We start from the raw sequence: 8367 nt of genomic DNA, 5'->3' as shown, positions 1-8367 counted from the left end.
TTTCTTACATACTGAATATTATGGGGTAAATATTTTCCAAATGCAATAATGTTAAGTTTTCAAAGCGGCTAGCTTCTTTTTAACATAGACAACTTTTATGTACCTTTAAATGGAGCTAATTTCTGAAAAGATGTTAACCCAAATTTTCGGCACCCAAACCTAAAAAATAAATAAACTTGGATTGCACATCTAATCGTTTATTGTTTTCTAAATGATGTATTGTTTCGAATTTTTATTCATTAAGTTGATAGTATATTCCAATATTTCTTACATACAAAGTAATGTTCAACTTGGTATAGTCTATTTAATAGACCCGAGCTCCAGAGCAAAAATAGAACAAATTCGTTCAAGACTTTTTATTGGCGATTATGATTCCTTGGCATACAAGAATACTCCAGCCAAAAGTGCTACTAAATCCGTTGGTGCATTTCTGAGAAAACGGCAACACTGGTCGGTTTTCAGTTTTTTTGATTTAACTCGAAAACCAAGCCTGACTTTGAAATGGTTCAAAGACACTTTTCATAGCAAATTAAATTTTCTGTCAAGTTAAGATGGTTAATAAATTTTAAAAATTATTTTTGACTAAAATTCTAACCTAAAATCAAAGAAAAAAAAGTTAAAAAATTGACAATTTTATTTTTTCTTACTAAATCAAGGGGCATTTTGTGTATGTAGCCGGGACGTCCAAACTTTGTACTAATGAAATAAAGTAGAGGTAAAATCCTTTGATAATATGCAATTTTAATTTTTTTTTGTCAAGAAACAACTTAAATGTACCTATTCAAAAATTAGCACTTTTTCTAAATTTCTGACTTTTTTAGTTAAAAGCAAGTTTTTAAAACTCGATAAAATCGTATTAATTGGTAACTTTTTGACTTTTAAAGTAAACATACTTCGAAGGATTGATTTAATATAAACTAAATATGGCAAACAAAAAAATTTATTTGCATCCTTATGGCCTTTTGTGCAATTTTGTGTATGTGCATTTTTATAAATACGGGTTGAATGGATGGACGGAGAGCCATTAGCTTTGGTCTATTGCATAGAAGAACATTTAATACCAACTCTTTTACTGTTTTCAATGGCCTGAAAAACAATTCTTGAAAAATCTGCGACCAACGAAAAGTTTCTCTTGAAAAACGAAAACAATACTCTAATGAGTTTGAAACAAAATAGCTCAGGCAAATTAGTAAACCCAATTGCACTTTTCGCGGGATAAATTTTTTTCACGGAACGTGTTTAGGTGAATGTCCTTATAGTAAAAGTGAATTTTTTGGGATGATAAGATATCGGGAACAGCCGCCATCTTGGAAAAGAGGTCGGTGCCGTTTTTATTTTATAACTCCATTTTTACTCATTTAAACCAAAAATGTCCAAGGATAGACTTATTATAAATTAAATTATCTAAAAAATGATATACAAATGAATTCCGTGAACTAGTTAAATTCAATTTTATAGTCGGTCAAAGTCCAGGTTCTTCTCGCAAGGTTAAGACAATATGACATTTTTCCAAATATCTGAAGAACTTTTTATTTGTTTGGGATTTTCTTAAAGAATGAATTATAGCACTTTTAAATATCTATAAAATGAGCCCTTTCTCGTAACTGTAACCAACATAATGTATGAGCCACCTAACGTCGAAGCTCACATTCTACTAGTCAAAAGTGAGAAAATAACAAGTTTTCTTCTATTAGATCGAGCAAATTTTTGAAATGGAGGCATAACCAAAATATAAGTAAACAGTTTGTTAACTATATTCGTCTAAATATTGAATTCAAAGTTTGAAATCTTTAATGTTAACCTTTATATGGTTTTCGAGGTTTTAAATGAAGTGAATTTTCCAATTAATGTGAATAAGCTAAAGTGACATTATTTATAATTCTAAATATAAGAACTGATTCCCTGTCATTTTTCCTAAACATGAACACCTCAATCTCAGCATTACGATAAGTATAACTCAAGATATGAGGCGTGTAAGCCGTTATGTTTTCGAGACTATTGTGTTTAATTTTTGATTGTTTATTTGAACTATTGAAATGTTCAGTTAAAAAATCGTATATCATGACTTCGACGTTTGGTTGCTTCTGCAATGTGATGGTTACAAAAACAATAAAGGGTTCATTTCATCGATAATTAAAAGTGCTATAATTCATTCTTTAAGAAAATCCCAAACAAATAAAAAGTTCTTCAGATATTTGGAAAAATGTCATATTGTCTTAACCTTGCGAGAAGAACCTGGACTTTGACCGACTATAAAATTGAATTTAACCAGTTCACGGAATTCATTTGTATATCATTTTTTAGATAATTTAATTTATAATAAGTCTATCCTTGGACATTTTTGGTTTAAATGAGTAAAAATGGAGTTATAAAATAAAAACGGCACCGACCTCTTTTCCAAGATGGCGGCTGTTCCCGATATCTTATCATCCCAAAAAATTCACTTTTACTATAAGGACATTCACCTAAACACGTTCCATGAAAAAAATTTATCCCGCGAAAAGTGCAATTGGATTTACTAATTTGCCTGAGCTATTTTGTTTCAAACTCATTAGAGTATTGTTTTCGTTTTTCAAGAGAAACTTTTCGTTGGTCGCAGATTTTTCAAGAATTGTTTTTCAGGCCATTGAAAACAGTAAAAGAGTTGGTATTAAATGTTCTTCTATGCAATAGACCAAAGCTAATGGCTCTCCGTCCATCCATTCAACCCGTATTTATAAAAATGCACATACACAAAATTGCACAAAAGGCCATAAGGATGCAAATAAATTTTTTTGTTTGCCATATTTAGTTTATATTAAATCAATCCTTCGAAGTATGTTTACTTTAAAAGTCAAAAAGTTACCAATTAATACGATTTTATCGAGTTTTAAAAACTCGCTTTTAACTAAAAAAGTCAGAAATTTAGAAAAAGTGCTAATTTTTGAATAGGTACATTTAAGTTGTTTCTTGACAAAAAAAAATTAAAATTGCATATTATCAAAGGATTTTACCTCTACTTTATTTCATTAGTACAAAGTTTGGACGTCCCGGCTACATACACAAAATGCCCCTTGATTTAGTAAGAAAAAATAAAATTGTCAATTTTTTAACTTTTTTTTCTTTGATTTTAGGTTAGAATTTTAGTCAAAAATAATTTTTAAAATTTATTAACCATCTTAACTTGACAGAAAATTTAATTTGCTATGAAAAGTGTCTTTGAACCATTTCAAAGTCAGGCTTGGTTTTCGAGTTAAATCAAAAAAACTGAAAACCGACCAGTGTTGCCGTTTTCTCAGAAATGCACCAACGGATTTAGTAGCACTTTTGGCTGGAGTATTCTTGTATGGCAAGGAATCATAATCAGCAATAAAAACTCTTGAACGAATTTGTTCCATCCAAAAGGGTCTATTCAATAGACTAGGTAGGATCTTCGTCGAAAATATGATTTAAGAAAATGATTTGTCCCTCCAATAGTTCAATTATTTTTTATTTTACTCCTATATCTAAATTCTTAATTCCGAACCCTAAACTAAAGATATACAACATATAAAGATACTTTATCTGATGGGTTCATTAATATTTAAATGTGATATTTTTTTTTTCTTTTGTTTATATTTTGGAGTGTGTTTTTTTTTTTTTTTTTGTTATGACTGAGGGAGTTGTGTTATCTTTTGTGTATCATTTGACTTGATCTTAACGGTGCATACGAGTATATGTATACTTGTACAATATACGATGTTTATACAGATTTTGAAGCTTTTGTTATGAATTGAGATACAATAAAAAAAATAAATATCCGAGAGATACTAGATACAAAAACAACCGGTTTCTTTGTGGTTTGTTTACGTTTTTGTGTCGTATCTCTCGGATGCACAATGGAGAAACTGAAATACTATATGCCTTACTAAGAGAGACCTTGATTGAGTTTTTGTTTGTGAAAGTGGGTGTTATAGTGTACTTACATTATTTGATTATGACTATTATAGTTTTTTTTTTTTTTTTAATTTTGTTTTAAGGGAGAATTTAATAATTGGGGTGGGAATATTTTGGAGTGAAAAGGTTGAACTATCTTATCGTGGATTTATCAAAATCGAATTATGTGAAACTCTGAAAGTTTAGTTTAGTTTGTTCTAACGTAACAAAGTATCCTAAACTATCAATATGGTAATATTAATTCCTAAGAATATCTAAAGAAAACGGAAGAACCGAATCAAACTATAAAACTTTTAGCCTTGGTTTGTGTTTTAATTTAAAAAAAAAAGTACGTATACGCCCTAGTGTACAATTAGATTATTAAAATAGACCGGAGCTCCAGAGCAAAAATAGAACAAATTCGTTCAAGAGTTTTTATTGCTGAATATGATTCCTTGGTATAAGAGTATACTCCAGCCAAAAATGATACTAAATCCATTGGTGCATTTCTGTTCAGTTTTTTTTTTTATTAACTCGAAAACAATTTTTATAGAAAATTTAATGTTTTATCAAGTTAAGGTGGTTACAAAATTTAAAAAATTTGTTTTGACTGAAATTCTAACCTAAAATCAATGAAAAAAAAAGTTAAAAATTGAAGATTTTATTTTTTTTTTTTACTAAATCAAAGGGCATTTGCTGTATGAACCCAAACTTTCTACTAATAAAATAAAGCAAAAAAAAAAAAAAAAAAATAAAACAACACAGTTTTATCACAATGAATTCAACTAAGTGAGATAAATGTAAAAAAATATCCCACGCTTTAAAAAAAAGTGGCTAAAAAATTCTTGGTATCAAAGAATAAATATTATGACCATGATGACCACAACATTTCAGGGTTATTTTATTATGAAAACAAAATAAAGCTATAAAAAACCTTTTTATCAGAATCATAAAATTTCCCAATAGTTTTGGCTTAATCAAACTTGTTTCTTTTTTGTTCCCAAAACTGATTTTATTTTTTAAAGTTTTTCTGATAAGGTAGAAATTTATTTAAGGTTTTAATTGAAACAAAAAAAAAAAAATAACAATAACATGTTCTTACGCACTTTACTTCATTTTTTGTTGTTGTTAATGGTTCTAATAGAGTTGTTATAGTATCTGTTTTATTTATTATCTCGCGCGCGCAATTCGAAATAAGAACTTTATGATTTTGATTTAATTTTTTTATTAAGTACCTATATACTCGTACCTACATACACCAACTCGTAAAAAATATTTATTCATATAAAAATTATTTTAAAATATTATGGTGGTTGTCTTTTGTGGTAACATTGCGATTTATTTTTGTTTATTTTTTTTTTTTTTTTAATTTTTAATTTTCAAAAGGTTATCGCAAAATAAATTTATAAGCGTTCTCCGCGATGTGAATGAGCTAATCAAGCACACAAGCATCCCTGTAGCTGCTGATGCTGCTATCTACATGAATTTGTTGTTTTTTTTTTATATAGATCTTCGTTTCTGACTTGAATATAATTATTAAAAAGGAAAATTTTGCGGCGCATTAAAATATAGGTGAAGAGGAAATCATAAGGTTAATCTTAAATTTTTTCTTTCGTTTCTTTATTTCTATGGAAAACAAATATTTTTATGTAGACACATAAGATGCCAGACAAGTTGCAGTTTTTTTTTTATTTGATTTTTGCATTTTAATGTAGATAATTGTATCGGGAAGAAAAGGCATTGATTAATGAATTATGTTTTGAGTTTGTTTGAAATGGGCAGAGGATTGATAAGCTTTAGTTAGCAACAAGTAGAAGATATTTATGTAAGCAAATTAAAAAAAAAAAAAAAAACAGACTGATAATGAATATAGAAGTTTCTCAACTAAAATTGATAATAATGCTTTGGTATACTTGAAGGAAAACTATCGAATTATATATGCATAATTATATGTAGTATTCAATTTTTAATGACTGAAACAACTTATCATAGAGGAAGGAATACCTTATTCCTTCCTCTATGCAACTTATAAAGAACGAGTGAAACTTGTGTCACTTTCACGCGACTTTTTAATGGAAAATTGTTTTTTGTTTATCAAACATTTTTGAGTAGGTAGGTACTTACCTTAATAAATAGTATATAAAATAATGTCTTTAAAACTTACTTTGAGATATTTTTACAAATACAATTTCAAATTGAAAACCTCTTTGGTAGATGGTTATAATTATCTATTTTCCTGTTTTTCTTGTGATGGCCAATTGTATGGGGTTAAGCCTTGGTACAAATTTGTAGTATACAATTTAAACCAAGCATAATACTTGGCTATTTAAGCATTATATGAAATTTGAACCAGAGTTTAACCTTAGCTATACCGATGATTTTGAGAGATACATTTTTATTTGTTACTTTTTTCTACCAACAGAAACATCGATAAGTCAGAAAAGGAAAGAAAGAAGGAATCATTTTTCGGCAAATATTCGGACCTGTGTGTGGGGTAACCGTATGGAGGATTAGAAATAATAATGGACGATGAATGGCCGCAGTGTCTGAGACAAAGCGTCCTTCAAGTATAAGGAATCCTAATGGAAGCTTTACCGAAGTTAAAATGTCTGTAAAACTTTATTGAAGCTTGAATGGATCTGTTGATAAATCAGAAAACCTAAATACAGTAAATCCCGCTTAAGAGAAACCCTCTTAAGAGAAAAATCAGCTTATCTGAAACACTTTTGTCATCCCCAAAAATCTGTTTTCATTTAAAAGAGGTTCGTTTAAGAGAAAACCCCGCTTAAGTGAAAGAGAAATTGTGACATTTTGCCGTTTCACTTAAGCGGGTTTGACTGTATATCAAAATATCTGAATGAAAGCTACAAACGGCAACGCTTATTCCGTTATTTGATTTTTTTATTTGACTGATTATATTGTATTGTAATTGCTTTCAATACAATTATTGTGTAAAAAGTGGACTGCCTTTATTGTCCCTTAACTTTGAGTGCTGACTGTGAAACTATATCGTGTTCAAAATAAAGACAAATCTTTCCAAATCTTAAAATTACAGTTAAGTAGGCAACGCCTCGTTTCTAATTTTTGAGAAGTCGGTTTTTTGTTGAAATGGAAAACAAATAACCTTCAGGCTTAACTACATTCACCATCACTTTTTGCAAAAGTACAAAAGTAAAAATACTTTTTTTCTCACTAAGGCAAAATATTTGTGAAGAAAAGAGTATGCAATTTTTTTTAGAACAAAAAATAAGTTTTCTGCATCATTTAAGTACCTAAATATTCCATTTCGAAAAATTATTCAGCCCTATTGTAAGGTTCACGTGAAATGTTTTCCGCCCTGAATATTTTTGTTCGCCCAGAATTTGAACTCCTATCATGAGTTTCACCTGAAGGGAATTTACGTTTTCCGCTAAACTAGTTCGCCACCAAAATTTAAGTGAGAGAAGAGCTGTCGAATACCTCAATAGTTACCTAAAAAAAAAAGTTGAAAATACAGGGATGTCCGAACGTGAACAACTATTCGCCCATAACTCACAATAGGGGAAAAGTGAAATTCAATTTTTCCGTGTGGAATCTTGTTCACAATAGGGCTGATTACAAAATCATTTTGAAAATTTTTATTTTTGTACACATTTCTTAAGTTTTTCAAAAACCCTCAATTTACCATATACAATGGAATTAACACGGCTATTGGTACCCCTCCCGTATCCCATGTTTACTTCATGAAAAGATCTTAAATGAGAAAAAGGAAAACGAAGATGCGTTAATGTGAATTCTCTTCATTGCTTTGGTTGGGAAAAAATCTGAACATCAAATAAAACTTCCTGGTGAAAATTAAATAAATAATTATTTATATTTTTAATTATTCACCGACGTCATTACTAGCAAAACAAACAACCCGATGTTGAATGACGGTTTGAATGTATAAGCAAACAAACCTTCTGAATACTAAGATGAACTACCATACCGACTTACCATAAATCTGAGTTCATAAATACAACTTCTTATTTTTAAATTATTTGATTTCAAACTAATTGCCTGTTTTCACTAAAGCCCAAAAATAAGGTAATTTCCCAAATTATCTCATTTCGAATGTAAAGGCTTGGCCACACCGAAGGGTACATACGGTAGCGGTACGGGTACTTGTATGAAAAAAATTTCAAACTGACACATCAACGTTCAGATGTGGAATTTTTTTCATACAATTACCCGTACCGCTACCGCATGTACCCTTCGGTGTGGCCAAGCCTTAATGGGGACTTTTCATGAGTCGATTTTTAACGTGCGGCTAAGCTTTTCGACTCGTGTGAACGTAGGTCGCAGGTGACTAAAGTGACAATCCCCATAGAAAAATCCTAGTCGACCGACATATCGTGCGGCTAAAATCGACTCGTGAAAAGTCGGAATAAGATTGCATAGATTGCATAGCTAGGAGTCGATTTTAGCCACACGATATAATTTCGCACTGCTGTC

Source organism: Episyrphus balteatus, chromosome 1 (genome assembly GCF_945859705.1).
Source record: "Episyrphus balteatus chromosome 1, idEpiBalt1.1, whole genome shotgun sequence".
Lineage (NCBI taxonomy): Eukaryota > Metazoa > Arthropoda > Insecta > Diptera > Syrphidae > Episyrphus > Episyrphus balteatus.
This window is presented reverse-complemented; position numbering follows the sequence as displayed.